Here is a 15,885-nt window from a genome sequence, read left to right on the forward strand (position 1 = left end):
TCTCTCTCTCTCTCTCTCTCTCTCTCTCTCTCTCTCTCTCTCTCTCTCTCTCTCTCTCCACTCCCTCTCTCTTCCCTGGCTGTCCTGAGGACAACTAGCTTCCTCCCCACTCTCCCACCATGGTCTTCCTCCAAGATGAGCAATGTTGCTGGCACCCACAGCCAAACAAACCATGACAGTACTGCAGTGTGTCCTGTCACTCCTTGCTGCCAGGTACAGCAAGAGATTGGGACATGGGGACACTTACGCCTTGAAAGTAGGAGGGCTGCTACATATTCTCACTGACAGGAGGCCCAACCCAGGCCACAGGGACAAGTGCTCAGATGGCGGGAGTGACTGCGGTAGCTGGGAGGGGGGACCTTACCTGGGCCAGGGACACTCTGGAGGACAGAGGGGGGGAAGTGTGTGGCCTGGCAAGAGACACTCAGCAGTGAGGCCCCGAGGGGATGGTGTCTGCTCAGCAGAGAGAGGATGTTTACAACACAGTAATTCACGAAAATAAATGTGTTATAAACAGAAGGGATTTAATAACAACACCACAGGTGTTCGTGCCCAGAAGACAGTGAGAGAGAGAGCACTGAGCAAGGCTGATTCAGAGAGAGATGGCACCAAGCCCCACCTATCCGCCTACGACCAGCCCAGTAGGAAGGGAATCTCAGGAAGGGCCTAAGCAGACACACTCATCTCTGGATACAGAGAAAACACTGCCCGCTACTGACAACCACAGTACTTTATAATCCCCAAAATGAGGAGTGGTCATGGGAGGAAAAGGGGGGGCTTGAGACCAGGATGTGGGCAGGGACTGATGGAGTGACCTTTAAAAGTGGGTTAATTCAACCTGTGCTCTGAAGGGACTGACAGAAGATAGAGAAGAGGGAGCGGGAAGGTGACTTGGGGACACTCAGGGACCCATGGAGGTGACCGAGGTTGTGTTTCCTCCCTTCCCTCAGGAACCCACCCATGTGTGCATTCCTGCCCCTCTGAGGCCCCAGGTTCTGCAGGGAGCTCCTGGTACAGACGCGCTCTGTCCGCAGCCTCAGGAACCCACCCATGTGTGCATTCCTGCCCCTCTGAGGCCCCAGGTTCTGCAGGGAGCTCCTGGTACAGACGCGCTCTGTCCGCAGCCTTGCTGTGGCTACAGTTAAGATGATGGATGGGGCTGAAGCCAGGCCCATGGAGTCAGCATTTTTTGTCCGTGTTCCCTATTTATTTTCAATTTCACCTCAAGCCTAAGTGGTTTTGGAGTTGGGAAATGTGGACATCATCCTCAGAGGCAACCTTGTAACAAAACTGGGAGGGAAGGAGGTACTATTTTGTGCCCTAGATTCAGAGTGAGTCCTTCCCCGTTACCTGGGGCTGAGACATTGTATCCCCGAGCCTCAGTCTCTGTGGGAAGCAGCTCATCAGGTGGCAAATGAATCGTGTGGTGGCTGTGTGTGTTTTATAGACTAGGGAATGGAGACATCTAAAGCATCTTTCCAACATGGCCCAGCAGTGAGAGATCAACCCCAACCTGTGTAGTTTGGACTTGGGACTATCTGGTGCATGAGACGGTTACTGTCAAATGACATCTGGATCTAAACTCCTTTGGGGTGTGCTGGCTGTCACCCTTCATGGGCACTCGCAAAGAGACCAGGGAACATGGGAAAGCAAGGTGCAGAGGGAGAGTTCCAACCAGCCCCTGGAAGCTATGTCTGCTACAGGGAGGGATTAAGGATGCTCCCCCCACGTCCTCGTGCCTTCCCTTTGTTCAACCCCAGCTGAAAAGACCCATCTGAAGTCTATGCATGCCCCTCAAAGGCCTGGTCCTCCTGTCCCACTATGTCCCGCATCTCATCAGATTGAGGAAGCAGAGAGCTAACCCTATGAAAGCTAGGGTCTCCAGACTGCCTGCATCTATCAGCTAGGAAGCCTAACACACTGGTCCCAGGATCAGCCAGTTCCAGAGGCAAGAGTTAGTAGATCTTTACAAGGACCCAAAGTCCACTGAGACCCAGGGATGCTCAGATTGCTGAGGTCCAGCTTCATGTGGGCAGAGCCTCTTATTCAAGATGCACTTGACCTAACAAGCTCCATCTTGGGGGACAATGAATGGGCCTTGTCACCTCAGGCCTGGTGTCTTCAGCTTTCCTCTCACATGCCCTGACTTTGGAACTTCATTTCTTATTCATCCAGAGCCCAGGGCAGTTTGGCTCCTATACACCAGGCTGGGTTCCCCGAAGGCACAGCACGGAGGTCAGCAGCCCAGGGCTCTTCAGGCCAGGAGGTGGGCGTCCTCTTCCCCCTCCAGGCTGAGCAGCTCACAGCTCTCTCTGCCTCACCTCCTCACAGAGCTGGCACCACAGGTCTGGATACAAAATGTTCATTCAACAGAAGCTGATAAACTCTGACAGCAGGTACCACCTTTCCACTTGAGAAAGTTCAAGGTCAGAGTTCATGTTCACAAACACTTGGTCATGGAAGCTGGATGTCCTAGGTCAAGCCCCTGTTAACACACATCCTGAACTTCTCAAAAATGACAAATGCAGCAAAGGGTGAGAAGCCCCTGTGCCCCACTTGATCACCTCTGCTCAATCAATCTGGGAGCCAGGGAGGTTGACTATGGACCCAGAGTCGAGTCATTGATCCCTTACAGCAGCGAGCATTGCTTACAGGAACAGGAGAGGCTCACTTGGTCTCCAAGCTCAGCAAGGATGAATGTCTGACTGATGGCAGCAAGGACTAAGCCATGGATAGTGTGAATTCCAGAGAAGCAAGTCAGCCCTAGAGTTACAATGATCAACATAACTGATAACCCGCCAATCAATACAACAGACATCTGGCCAGTTAACACAACAACCTGCCAATCGCCAGAAAAGGGAATTTGCCAATCAACATAACAGAGAACCCATGGTGTCTCTGTGGGGCAAGTCTCACCAAGGATCTTCTTTTAATACAGATGATGGGCACCGTGCCTGGATGTGTTCCTTCTTGGTCGCTGTGACAAAATTCCTGGCAGAACAACTTAAGGGAGGAAGGGTTTTAAATGGTCTCCATCCAATATGGGGATGGGGAGGCATGGTAGAGCACATTCATCATGGAGGCAGGAGCTTACAAAAGCACCATTCACTCTTCACCTGCAGATGCTCACTCTGCCCCCAAGGTTTTGGGAAAAGAGCCCTGGAGCTGGGCTTCTGGAATCGCAGTGGACCAGTTGACTCAGGCAGCACTCAGCTGGAAAGAGCAAAAAGAGAATCCAAATGCAGGAGGATCAGGCATCCCACTCCACCTCAAGCTTCTGTCTGCTCTGCCCCTGCTCCATAGCCATAGGTTCAAGGCCCATGTCCTTCTTCACTCTGGGTGGTTAGAAAGAAAGACACCAGGACTGAGCGACATTTTACTTCTGCCTGTAATTCATGGCTAAGCAAGTTTTCCTGGCACTGTTAGCAAGACAAAATGACTAGGTGAATTCTGAAGACCCAAGCAAGCTCCCAAGCTCCCCTCAGGGTGTCACACTAACCACACTTCTTCCAGCAATGAGTGGAAACCACAGGATCCAGGAATTCTATCTCAGGCTAAGCACGTAGTACTCCTCTGCTGGAAACCCAGCCACAATTGCAGAAGTTCCAGACCCAGAGAGAAGGCAGACACTCCATCCAGAGGGCACTGTTTGTTCATCTCAGCAGTTGGCATGGTGGAATTCAAGTGCACACTTTCATCAGTAAGTAGCACCGGCAATGTCTCAAAGACACATTCCCAGAGACTCCACCAGGACACATCCTGAGAACTATTTCCACCCCGAGTAAAGGTTTATGAGGTGGAATCACAGCTGATCTTTCTGTATTCTGCCAGCATCCCTGCTCCTTGCCCTCATCCCAGGAGGGCTGCAGCATCTTCGTCCTGTGTGGTCCTCTGCACTGCCCCAGCCCCTGCTTGTTATCTTCACTATCTGTATCCTGTGAAATCAGCCCCAGTTCTGCTTCCCGTATGGCAAAAGGCCAGCGTTTCCAGCAGACCCCATGGATAACTCCTTCAGTTAGGAGATAGCTAATCTCATCAACTTGAAGGGATCTGGAATCAGCTAAGAGATACTAAAGGGAGACAATCCTCCTCCAGAGGAGGCAGCATCTTCCAACAAGCAGTCCAGATATAAAGAGGTCCAAGGAAAAGGCAACCAAGGCAACCGTGCTTTGTTACCTCTTGCTGAGAGGGTGTGCCTCCTACTTCCACTGCTGATGCTGATGACGGTGATGCCGATGCCTATGTTGTCCTCAACTGACGTCAGACTTTGGCTGCTTCAGCCAACCAAGGTGGACTGAAGGCCAGTGACTCTCCAGGAATCCCCTAAGCCTTCAGCCACTGGGTTCTCAGCCTCTCCGGTGTACGGGCAGCCACTGTTAGACTGTCAGGCCATTATCGTATAAGTCAGTCTAATGAATCCCTTTTGTAATATATGGTATTATCATTTCTCAGCCTTTTGGCTAAGATCAAGTGTGATGTCTTTTCTTGTCAGTTTAATATATGTTATATAAGTCCTGTTCCTCCAGGGAACCTTGCCTACAGCTGGTTAGGTCACAGCTCTAAGAGACGAAGCAACTGTGCCCAGACCCAGCAGCAATGGCAGAATCAATAGCAAACTGACCCTACACAATGTCTAGTCTAGACTGTGAAAGTCAGCCATGTTGGATGACTGTCTGTCTGGCTGCCTATGTGTAAGGATTCTTGAGAGGTAGCTGAGGGAATAAGGGTGAGCCCCCTGAAATCAAGGGAGAAGCAAGCATCCCCACTACCAAGGACACGAGGTGGTGCAGGGTTAGTAAAAGAATGTAGAAGTCGGAGTAGCTCACCACAGAGCAGCCTGCATCCCTTGCATCACCAAGCACCAAAGCCAGACTCTGTACTCCATGTCTGGGGACGTGAGAAAGCGTTCACAAGAGGAGGGGGCTGCAGAAGTGTTCAAGGGCACTTCCCTGCTGTGGTAGCACACAGGGACAGAATCCCTGCCCAGAAAGGTATAGAACACTTGGTGGTATGCTAGGCAGATTCTGGGAGGGGTGGAAGGGGAATAGATGGGATCCCAGGGAGCCTCCTTCCTCCAGAGTTCACTACGTAAGAGGGGTTCACTTCCTATTACTGACTTAAGGCCCTCATCCCCACATCTCCACCACAGACTCTAGCTCAAAGGGCCACCACACACACCCACAGTGCCCACACACAGCTGTTGTGCTGGCTGCCTCGATACCATGTGGCTCTCAGACGTCTGGGAGACACCCTAACTTTGATAAAATGCCAGAGTACTTTGTAATCTCTCACAGTGGGCAATTTTGAAACACTCAAAGACAAATTGCCCGTTTGCAGAGCGTATTTCAAAGCAACTTCCTATTTGTTTAATTTCATGGCTTTTATGACTGGGAACGTCTCGCCAGGACTCCAAACCTGCTTTTTACCCACCAAAGAACGGTTGCTCCCCCGTCTCCAGAGACATCACTCACCATTCGCTCAGAAATCCCCTGCTCTGCCTGTTAGGCAGGGATAGAGTTCAGTTACAGAACACAGTCTCTCCACCAGACACCAAGGTTCTCGGCTAGTTAGTGTGTTTTCACTGAGGATGTAACATTGCTGGTTGTTTCCTTGAATTATGGTATCTCACTCACTCCATAGAAGACACTGTGGGTGGAAGTGATGGGTCCAGCAGGATATGAGGGTAGACCCCCCAAATAGCATTGCAAGTGGTGAAAATATACATATATGCACCCATATAAACACAGAAAAGAAAAGAAGTGTGAAGACCAAGTAATCTCCTACTTGTCTGTTATTTTACAATACTGGGAATTGAGTCCAAGAGCCTTGAACATGCCACGTAAATATTCTCTAAGCTGCATCCCCTGCCTTATTTATACATTTTATTTGACACTGTATCTCACTAAGTTGCCCGTGATCAGCTTGAACCTTGTCTATAACCCAGGCTGGTCATGACCCTTCACTCCTGTTGCAGCCTCCCGGGTAGCTCTCCTGGGTAGCTGGGATGACAAATTGACCCCATCTTTAAATCTTTCTGAAATACTCAGCTAAGATTTGTATGATCTGGTTTTTCCTGCACTGTGATGGCCTTGGGAAGAGGCATGGTTTGCAAGAGTTTCCTGTAGGCAGACACTGTAGGCATGCATGCATGCACACACACACACACACACACATGCACACATGTACACACTCACAAGCACATATGCCATACACACACCCAAACACACCCAACACACACACACAAACATATGCTACATACACATACACACACCACACACAAAAGTATACGCAAACATACATATACCATATACACATAACACACACATATACATGTAGTGGCATTTCATTTGTATTTTAATAAATAAAGCTTGCCTGAAGATCAGAAAAATAAAACAGCCACACTGGCCAGCTTTACAGACCAGGCAGTGGTGACACACATCTTTAATCCCAGTAGCCTCACTAGTTTGCCATAGAAACCATGCCATAGTGGTGCACACCCTTAATCCCAGAACTAGAAAGGCTAATAAGATGAGAGGAGACAGCTCTCAGTCTCAGTCTCATTCTGAGGATTACTGGAGGCAGGATCGCCATTTTCAGATTGAGGTCAAAGTAAGAGCCAGTGGCTTTACTTTTCTGATTTTCAGGCAAGCTTCATTTATTAAAATACAAATGAAATGCCACTACACACACACACACACACACACACACACACACACACACACACACGCATGCATGCAAGTTCAGGAGGTATATGAGAACTTCTGTGAGCCACCGTTTAGAAGGCTCCCAGCTCCAGCTCAAGCAAGGGGACCAGGTCTGTATGTCCCCTCTCCCGTTTATCTCCAGCTGTCGGTGCAGTCCAGAAATACCTATGGGAGTTTCAAATGAGGGAGTGTCTCGATCAGACTGACCTGTTGGCAAAACTGGACATTTTCTTGATTGCTAATTTTTGTAAGAGCCAACTGTGGGCAGTGCCATCCCTCATCGAGTGAGAGAGTGAGCCAGTGACCAAAATCCCTCCATGGTCTCTGCTTCAGGTTCCTGCCTGTGTTCCTGCTGTGGCTCCCCCCGATGATGGATGGGTTACAATCTGTAAGATGAAATAAACCCTTTCCACCCCAAGCTGCTTTCCTCGTGGTGTTTGACACAGTAACAGAAAGCAATTCCCCACCCCCTTCCCGTGCACTCGACAAAGCCCATCTTCTTCTCGAGTTTGACCCTGTGGTGAACCTCCATCAGCATCTGTCTACTGTATCCTTAGGCAGGTGTGTTCATCCAAATCACACACAACCCCAAGCCAGAGGGCATGGACTGAGGACAGATGGAAGCATCTCTCAGCCAGGCAACATTCTCCTCTGCCCACCCAGGGGCACTTCCTGCTTCCTGTTCAGGTTTCCCGAAGCCCACCCTGCAAAAAGCTTCAGAGGAAGTGTGATCTTTAAGGGCTTCAAAGTGATTGTCAGATTCTGTCTTAACGCTCTGAAAATATGACTGCACCCTTCACAGGAATTCTCAGTCTTCTCAACAACTGTTTTCTTGCTCCAATAGACAGGACACCTGTCTGTCATTTTACTGTGCATGGCAGAAAAAGCCAGCATGTGAGTTCCCATCTGCAGCAAGTCAGGAAGTGACCACAGATACTGAGGGCTGAGGGGTATCATGTTCCCAAGATGGTAACATGAAGGCCCTGAGCCCCCAACACAGACTGAGAAGGTAACAAGGATGGGGGGAGGCAGCAGTAAGCACAAACAGTTCACTGACGGGTCCCTTGTTAACAGGCAGGCAGACACGGAGAGGACAGATCTGCAGAGTCCTGGTGATAATGGGGACTAGCAAGTGCTTTATTTAATTAATCATGAAAAAAGAATTTCCCCTCAAGCAAGGCCTAGATGCAGAGGCCCCCTATATAGATGGTGAGAATAGATCATTCAATTACATCTTGCAGACTTGGCTAGACTGCTCTTAACTTAATTCTGTGAAACAGCTAGTCTCGGGAACCCTGCCCTGCCACCGGACACCCTCTGCGGCTGCTGGGTCTTCTGGACTGCTCTTCTTATGGGGGTGGGGTGCAGGAGGGGCTGACCTTGGGACGTTCTCTCTGGCTAGCCTTTCTCCCCCTCAGCCTTCTGCTTCTTTCCCGGCTCCCTCCCTCCATGTAATCAGGAACTGGGCTCTTTTAATATCAGCCACATCAGATATTTTGAAACATAATTCTCCTGGGAGGAAACGGTTATTAAAAAGGTAATTAATTTATGCCGAAGGCATACACAAATCATAAATCATCCAGAGTTATTTGCCCTGAGCTTCTTTTTCCTCCCGCTGGCGTCTTTTTACCAGGTAAACAAGGTGTGTGTATGCGTGTGTGTGTGTGTGTGTGTGTGTGTGTGTGAGCTTGCAGCTCAATGCTATGTTGTTCCAGAGCACACTGGCCAGCTTCCCTCCTCCCACTTTGGAGAATTGGTGTCTCCTCAGACCCCTGCTATGTCCTCCAGAGCTAATGTGTGTGCTTTTTCCCAAGACCACGAGACTGCCTAGGGAGGCGGTGGTAGCCAGGAAGCCGAGCCAATGTCTGAAAGCTTTCTATCCGCCTAATTGCATAAGTTATGCATATTCATTACTTAGAGACACGGGGTTGGAAGGGGGCTTAGTATCACTGACAGCTGGAAAAGACACCATATAAACAACTATTTAGAGGCAAATCACATCACACTGAGCTCAGAGTCTGCATCTGCCATCCCATCACTCAGGGAGGCTGAGGCAGGAGGAGTGCTGTGAGTTTGAAACCAGCCTGGATTATGTAATAAGACTATCTCCAACTCCCACAGGTCCCTAAAAGTGCCAAATCACTGCTAATCAGACTTCAGCTTTGCCATATGTTATTTCTCTAAGATGGGATATGCCACAGTCCACGTGCAGATACTCAGGGAGATCTGCGCAGCCTCCCAGTGCTGCCCACCCCTGACAGTGCCCCGGCTTCCATCCTGAGGTTTCCTGGCACTGAACCACACTAATCAGACCTCCCAGTCCCTGTTCATGGAGTTCTCTAGAGCATGGACTGAGAGAGGCTCTGGAAGGTTCTTCTGGCCCCTTCCCTGCCAGTGAACAGATACAGGGGGTAGTGGAAGATGGGATGGGAGGCCAGGGGGATTTCCAGGCTGCAGAGACAAGGGACAGCTGTCCCCAGATCTACCCAAGACTGTCTTGGATCCTCTCTGGCCCTGGTAAGACCCTGTTAAGTTCTATCTTTGAACTTTGAGGTTGAAACAGTGCCTCCTGCTAGCAGAGAGCACCAGCCGCAGCTCTCTCCTTAAGGGCTAACTGCAAGGCCCCTCCATGAAGATCTCATACACACCTGCGTCTGGGCACATGACTTTGGTTTCATCTGAATTCCTTTGGAATTAATAAATGATGTATTTTGTGCATGAATGCTAATATTGGTTCAACATCTAAAGTGGATCCACTTACACAAAATGAGGAGAAGCAGCCCCCATGCCCTGGGTTGTGGATGGTCAAGGTTTGACATCACAGAAGTCTCTCATCTCAGTATTCACCAGGTCCAGTCCTGCTTAGCAAGACTGAATATGCTCAGATGCAGCTCCACAAAGGAGCCAGACCTGGGTCCTTGTCCTTCTTCGGCTTAGACACTCTCCCCTCTAGGAGACACTTGGGGGAGGCCCAGAATGGGGCCCTCATCCCCACAAACCTACAATCCCAGGCTAGGGAGACCAACCCAGGACAAGAGCAGCAGACCCTCCGCATAATGGCCATCCATCCGCTGATCAGGGGAGGGGACATGTTCGGTCCCAGTGTTCTCAGGACCCTCCCAGGTCTGCTGCTGAGCCAGACTGATGGCTACACCTTTGCCAGGGATGCAGTGGTCATGGCTTGACAACAACTGCCTTCCACTCCAGCCAACAGCTCCGAGAACATAAAAAAAATGTGCTCAGCGGGGCGGTGGTGGCACACGCCTTTAATCCCAGTACTCGGGAGGCAGAGGCAGGTGGATCTCTGTGAGTTCGAGGCCAGCCTGGTCTACAAGAGCTAGTTCCAGAACAGGCTCCAAAGCTACAGAGAAACCCTGTCTCAAAAAATCAAAAAAAAAAATGTGCTCCAAGAACATGAGGAAAAGACAAAGACACAGGACAGGAGGGAGGAGCCACCGGTCTAACGACTCCTGCTCTGTGAGACAACAAAGATTCCCTTTCCTGTGGGAGTCCTGACCTCTGAGGGCTCCCGTTGCCCTTTCAGCGCTGGGGGTGGGGGTGGGGTCAGCCACGAGCTACTCATTTCCTGCTACAGGCCTTGGCCATCTACATCCCCACTGGGTCTCCACCCCAAATTCTCAGGCCCACTCCCTTCCTTCCCTCCTCCACCCTCCTTTAGATGAACCAGCAAAGTGGCGGAGATGCCTGGAAACTAGGATTCCGTGACACCAAGGGAACAAAGACGCATGTGGCTCTCTCAGAAGCAGCCCGTGAGTCCCTCGGTACCAGACTGATGGCTCCACCAACCATCGGTGCCCGAGGGTCAATGAGGGCCCAGTCAAATGGTGGGGGGGGGGGCACTGCCTTCAGTGAGAAACCATGTCCTTCCACCACATCCACTGGACACTCAGGCCGTGTGACCGGCTAGCTGGACGGCCAGCTGGGAATTACAGCCCAACCCTGTAGACTGGAGGGAAGATGGACTCCAGGAGTGGCGTTAGGTCTGGGCCATAGCTCTTCTCTAACTGCCACGTACTTCTCAGCACGATCTACTTTGTGGCTGCTCTGGGTTGGGAATGGAGAACCAACTTCACTCTGGTTTGAGGGAAGCGCAGGTTCCCAGCAAGGAGGAGAGTTCTTCTCAGATGTGGGTCAGTACCACGGTGGGAAGTGCCTGGGGCTCCGTGGAGCAGCAGAAAGTGTTATTCCCGATTCAGTGTCTGCAGTCACTTTTCTTTCAGCAGGTGCCATGGTCAGGGTGGCACTTGGCAGACAGAGAGGATAATGGGCTAGGTAGATACTGCGTCTGCCACCATGGGGTCTAGGGACTGAGCCTCTGCGCTCGGGCTGCTCAGAGGTCAGGAGCGTCCTAACCAAAAAGGGCACTGTTCTCACATATGGCCTTTCCCAGGCTTCTGGGGCCACTTAGGCCTCTTAGGACTGTGTCCCCATACTCGTTGGATTTGAGCATAAAAGCTGTTTGCAGTTGGATGGTCCATGTTGATCTAGCATGAAGCAGCGTTTACTGGGGGTCTTCTTAACCAAGATGTATTTCTACAATACATCTGCATTCTACAGTCCTGAGATACCCAAACAGGGATGTCCTCGCTGAGCGGGAATTACCCAGGGAGTGCCCTAGAAGCCTGCATCTCACAGGGACACAAGGAAAGCAGCACCACCTGGACCCTCCTCCAGGAGTCAGGAGGAGCTAGGGACACGCACAAGGACACCATAGTGCTCAGTGTCGCCACCCACGGTGCAGCCAGAGCCACCACCGGATCTGCTTTACAGGGTCAAAGCACATGTAGATCAGGTCGCACTTCCCAAGGCCTGCAGAGGGGCTACAGGGTTGAGGAGAGAGAGGAGATGCTCTATGAAGCCGGCAGGGTCACAGTACACAAGGTGGGTCCAGACTTCCCAGAAGGGAAGACATGGGTTCTGGTCAGTGTGGCTACAGGTAAACTCTAGAAGGACCCAGGTGTCAGTTGTGCAATGGAAATATAAAATGAGAGGGGGTAAGGTGCCCGAGGGTGTTGAAAGAGGACTTCAGGATGGTTGGAGATCTAGAAAGAATGTGGGAAATAAACCCAGGGCCCCTTGCCACCAGTCACCCACAGGATAGATACAAAGAAACAAGGCAAATAGCGAGATGTAACATTGGGGTACAGCCAGTTACCCTGAGAAGATGGTGTGTTGAGGTGGTACTGTGTAACTGCTGGTGAGCAGTCATGTTAGCAGCCATGTTTTAAAAAAAATAAAAATGGAGAAATAGGCTGAGTACTAGCAGTCCATCAGCCCAGGCAAAGACCTGAATTAATCGCTGTAATCTAGAAGGGAGGTGGAGACATTAACTCGTTTAAAGTGTAATAAATTAAATGCACATGTTAAAAGGGTTCTTCATCCTGCTGTTGATCTCACCGTCCTCTCATGACTGCTGGGGGACCAAGCTGTCCCAGGGACATTAGCAGGTACCTGGGCTCTCAGAATAAGAAACACAGGTAGATATAGTTTTGTCATACCAGCTAACTGCGTGGGGACTATCTCCCGGTGCCCAGAGCAATTCTACTAGAGAAGCCAGCAGACATCTATAGGACCGAAGGGACAGGAATGTGACAGGCATGATTTATGGTTCAGTTAATTTAAATAAGCAGAGTCAAGCCTCAAATCAGTCCAGCACTTTCCATCAGAGACCCGAGGCTCTCATCAGTAGTAACCAGTTCTTCAGTCATCAGCCCCAAACAGGTCCCCTTCCCCATCAAACAGTCAACTTTTCCTGCCCCCCAGCATGTCCCCAGGGAGCTAGACAAAGTCATCTTCGAGCTTTCTCCCCCTCCAGGATAGACAACAGCTGTGCTCAAGGGAACTGTGTCCTCTTGACTTGAAGGAACAGCAGTGATACCATGGGCTAGCCTGGGCCAACTTAGAAGAGAAAGGGACACTGTTGCAGCCTGAGCTACCAGGATCTGGAGACCTCTGGGGGCTGGAGGCAGGGATCAAGAAAATGGGACCCAGAAGGGTGGGCAGGGGTATGGCATAGTCCAGAACCTTCTGCACAGGCCTAGCTGATGAGCCGCCACCCATCTGGTCCTCCTGGCCTGGAGTCTCAGAATCCATAGGATGAGCATTGACTGGCCAGGCCACCATCACTTCTCCTACACTGCCTGGACCTGGAGATGGGTAGAATCTCGGCTCCAGAACAATCAGGAAGGAACTGCATAGGATGATGGGAAATGAGCATGTCCCTGTGTTAGTCCGTTTGTGGATGACATCACAAATATGTGAGAAGGACACTTCATAAGTAGGACAGATGGTTTTGGCTCACAGCCGCAGGCTTCAGTGCACAGTGGGCTGGCTCATGGCTTTGGACCTGTGGTAAGAAGAGCATCAAGGTAAGGGTATATGATGGGGAGGTTGCTCAGCTCATGGAAGCTGCAAAGCAGAGGAGCAAGGATGGATAGGCTAGGGGCAAGATGTCCCCTTCCAAAGCACAACCCGGTGACCACATCCTGCAGCAGGCCCCACCTCTACCAGGTCCAAAAGACTGACATATAAGAACCTACCTGTGGGCCAGTCCACTGATCAGGTCAGAGTTTATGTGACCCATGACCTCTCAATGACTAGATCTATCACATGAACCAGACCCTCAACGCATAAACTTTCTGGCTCATCTCCAAATCACAACACCCCCAAATCATCATGATAGGACCCCAAACAGCAGATGTTCGACCGGACAAGTGTCCCCTGCACAGTGAAGGGGAGGGATGGGGCAGGCTGTGGCTGGCTGACCCCGGGCGATGAAGATGGCATTCCCTGGACATTCATGATCTTTGTGTGTTACCCTGACTTCATTTGGGGACCAGGGAGGGTGGCAAGGGGTATGCAGGTGACTTCGGTACAAGTCTGTGAGAGACACATGTCCCCCATCCTACTTCACACCTGTAAGACTGTGGTCCCCAGATCCCTCCTCAGAGCATCCAGAGAGAAAGGAGAAGAGGGGCTGGGGAGGAGCTAGGGCCTTCACCCTCAGCCTTAGGGCCCTCAGACCAAAGGTGGAAGGGATATGTGATTGAGCAGGGTCTCCATCCTAGAGTTGCTGGGCTCACACGTCTGCAACCGACCAGGGCAGAGCTGCAGCCTTGGTATTTCTGGCCAGGGAACACTGCTGCAGCCAGAGTGAGCATTTCCTCAATTTGGAGGAAAACAGAATTTGAACAACAATCAAAGAGAATTTTTTTCCTCTCTCTCTCTTTCCCTGTGGGATGCCTCAGGCAAGCTCTGTTCTCTGGCTCCTTTGTCCAGGGCAGAAACGCATCTCCAAGTCTTGCCTTTGCACAGCAGTTGAGAGGAATGATTGACACAGCTCAGGCCATGTGCACACTGTTGCCAGCCCCAACTAGCAACTGGGGCCTCATAGCCTCGGATGCCAAGCAGAAGTAGGAAAAGGATTGATGGGAGACTGAGACAGTGAAGGCACATGGGGGCCGGGTGAGCCCATCCAGGAATATAAGCCCAGGTGGGTAAGTATGGACAGGGACACAGGACCACATTTGCGGGGGCTTGGTATTCAGGGTGAGGTGTACAAGGTGAGGGGGCAGCTTGCTGTGCATGACCCACTGGGAAGGGGTGAGGTGCACAAGGCAAGGTGAGCAGGGTAGACCCCGTTGGTCAGTGGGCGTTGAGAGGCGGCTCTCTGTGGCCCAGACACTTGAATAGAAAGGACTGAGATTCTACATCCAACTGATACAGATGGTGCCGTGGGTGTGGATGATGGCCAGTCAGGACTCAGGGGTTCTTGCTGTGTAACACACTGGCCCCGGTTTCAGTGCTCTGTGGAGCAAAGGCTGATTCCTGGCAGGTGCTTTCTGTCCATGGTCACAGGGCCAGAATGTCACTTCTTGTCATCTTCATGCTGCTTCCTGTGGTAGAGAGAAAGACAAAATGTAACAGATGACACCCTGAGTCCCGAGGCTTCTGTACTGACAGCCATCAGCATTTCCGCTAACATTTTGCAGGACAAAGGTTCAACCAGCCAGTATCAATGGAGACATGTCCTTCTCCCTGGAGGGGCCAGCTGGCACAGGCAGCGCCACAATCTTTGGACACAGTGTCATCTCCCCTTCACTCTGGCCGCTTTCAGACCTGCTTTGGGATAGTGGCCAGCTGCTACAATTGTTACTTTTCTGTTGCTTACAAAATACCTGACAGAAGTGACTTAAAGAAGGAAGGGTTTGTTTGGGCTCGCTAAGATGAAGACTGGCTCCTCTGCGTGCCCCTGGGCATCAGCTGTCTCCCCTCTGCCCCTCTGCTTCATCTCCATTGGGGCTGAGACAGACAGTGCCTCCTTGCCTATGCAAGAATCTCAGGGCTCCCTGGAAGGGGTCAAGAAATTACGGTCACCATCTCCTGAGTCCCAAGTACCCAGGTCAAAGTCTACCACAACTCAGTCCTCAGGAAACGTGACTATGGGACAATGTACACACTGTGAGCTAGGGGGCCCCTGATAACATGACCCTGGAGGATTCAGGGCAGGGGTTCATGACCAGGAAAGCATAGGGTGCAAAGTGTGGCGAGAAACACAAGGACCGGGCTTTGTCCACTGACAACCAGGGAGCATGGGTTGGGAGCCTCTGGTGCTATCGTGGGCTTCATGTTATGGCAGCAGACAAGCAAAGCGAGAACACATCCCGTTAAAATTGTGTCTATGATTGCAAAACTCACACAGATTTCAAAACAGCGGTTAGGAACTGTTCTGTGCTGATCTGTCATATGTTTAGTGAAAGATGACATGGTTTGCATAGAAAGTAATGCTAGAAATGGAGCCGTCAACATAATACTAGTGAGTGGAGCCAGGCATTGTGGCACACTCCTTTGATTCCAGGCAGAGGCAGGTGTATCTCTGTGAGTTCAAAGCCAGCTTGATCTACATAGCAAGTTCCAGGCCATGCAGGGATACATAGTGAGATCCTATCTCAAAACACAACACACACACACACACACACACACACACACACACAGAGAGAGAGAGAGAGAGAGAGAGAGAGAGAGAGAGAGAGAAGAGAGTATCATATATATAAAACAAATGGGCCAGTTTTTAATTTTCTGAGTCCCCATAGTGATTCCACTTTAATTTCACAGTAACTAAGTACATTGTCTTTGTATTTGATTAATGCATGAATATTTG

The 15,885-nt window shown here is 50.7% G+C and overlaps 1 pseudogene; it reads left to right on the plus strand.

Annotated features, from left to right (window-relative positions):
• Positions 1–4,440: 4,440 nt before the first annotated feature.
• LOC119825861 lies at positions 4,441–4,535 on the plus strand (annotated as a pseudogene).
• The last annotated feature ends 11,350 nt before the right edge of the window (positions 4,536–15,885 follow it).

The sequence above is a fragment of the Arvicola amphibius genome, chromosome 10 (genome assembly GCF_903992535.2).
Source record: "Arvicola amphibius chromosome 10, mArvAmp1.2, whole genome shotgun sequence".
Taxonomy (NCBI): Eukaryota; Metazoa; Chordata; class Mammalia; order Rodentia; family Cricetidae; genus Arvicola; species Arvicola amphibius.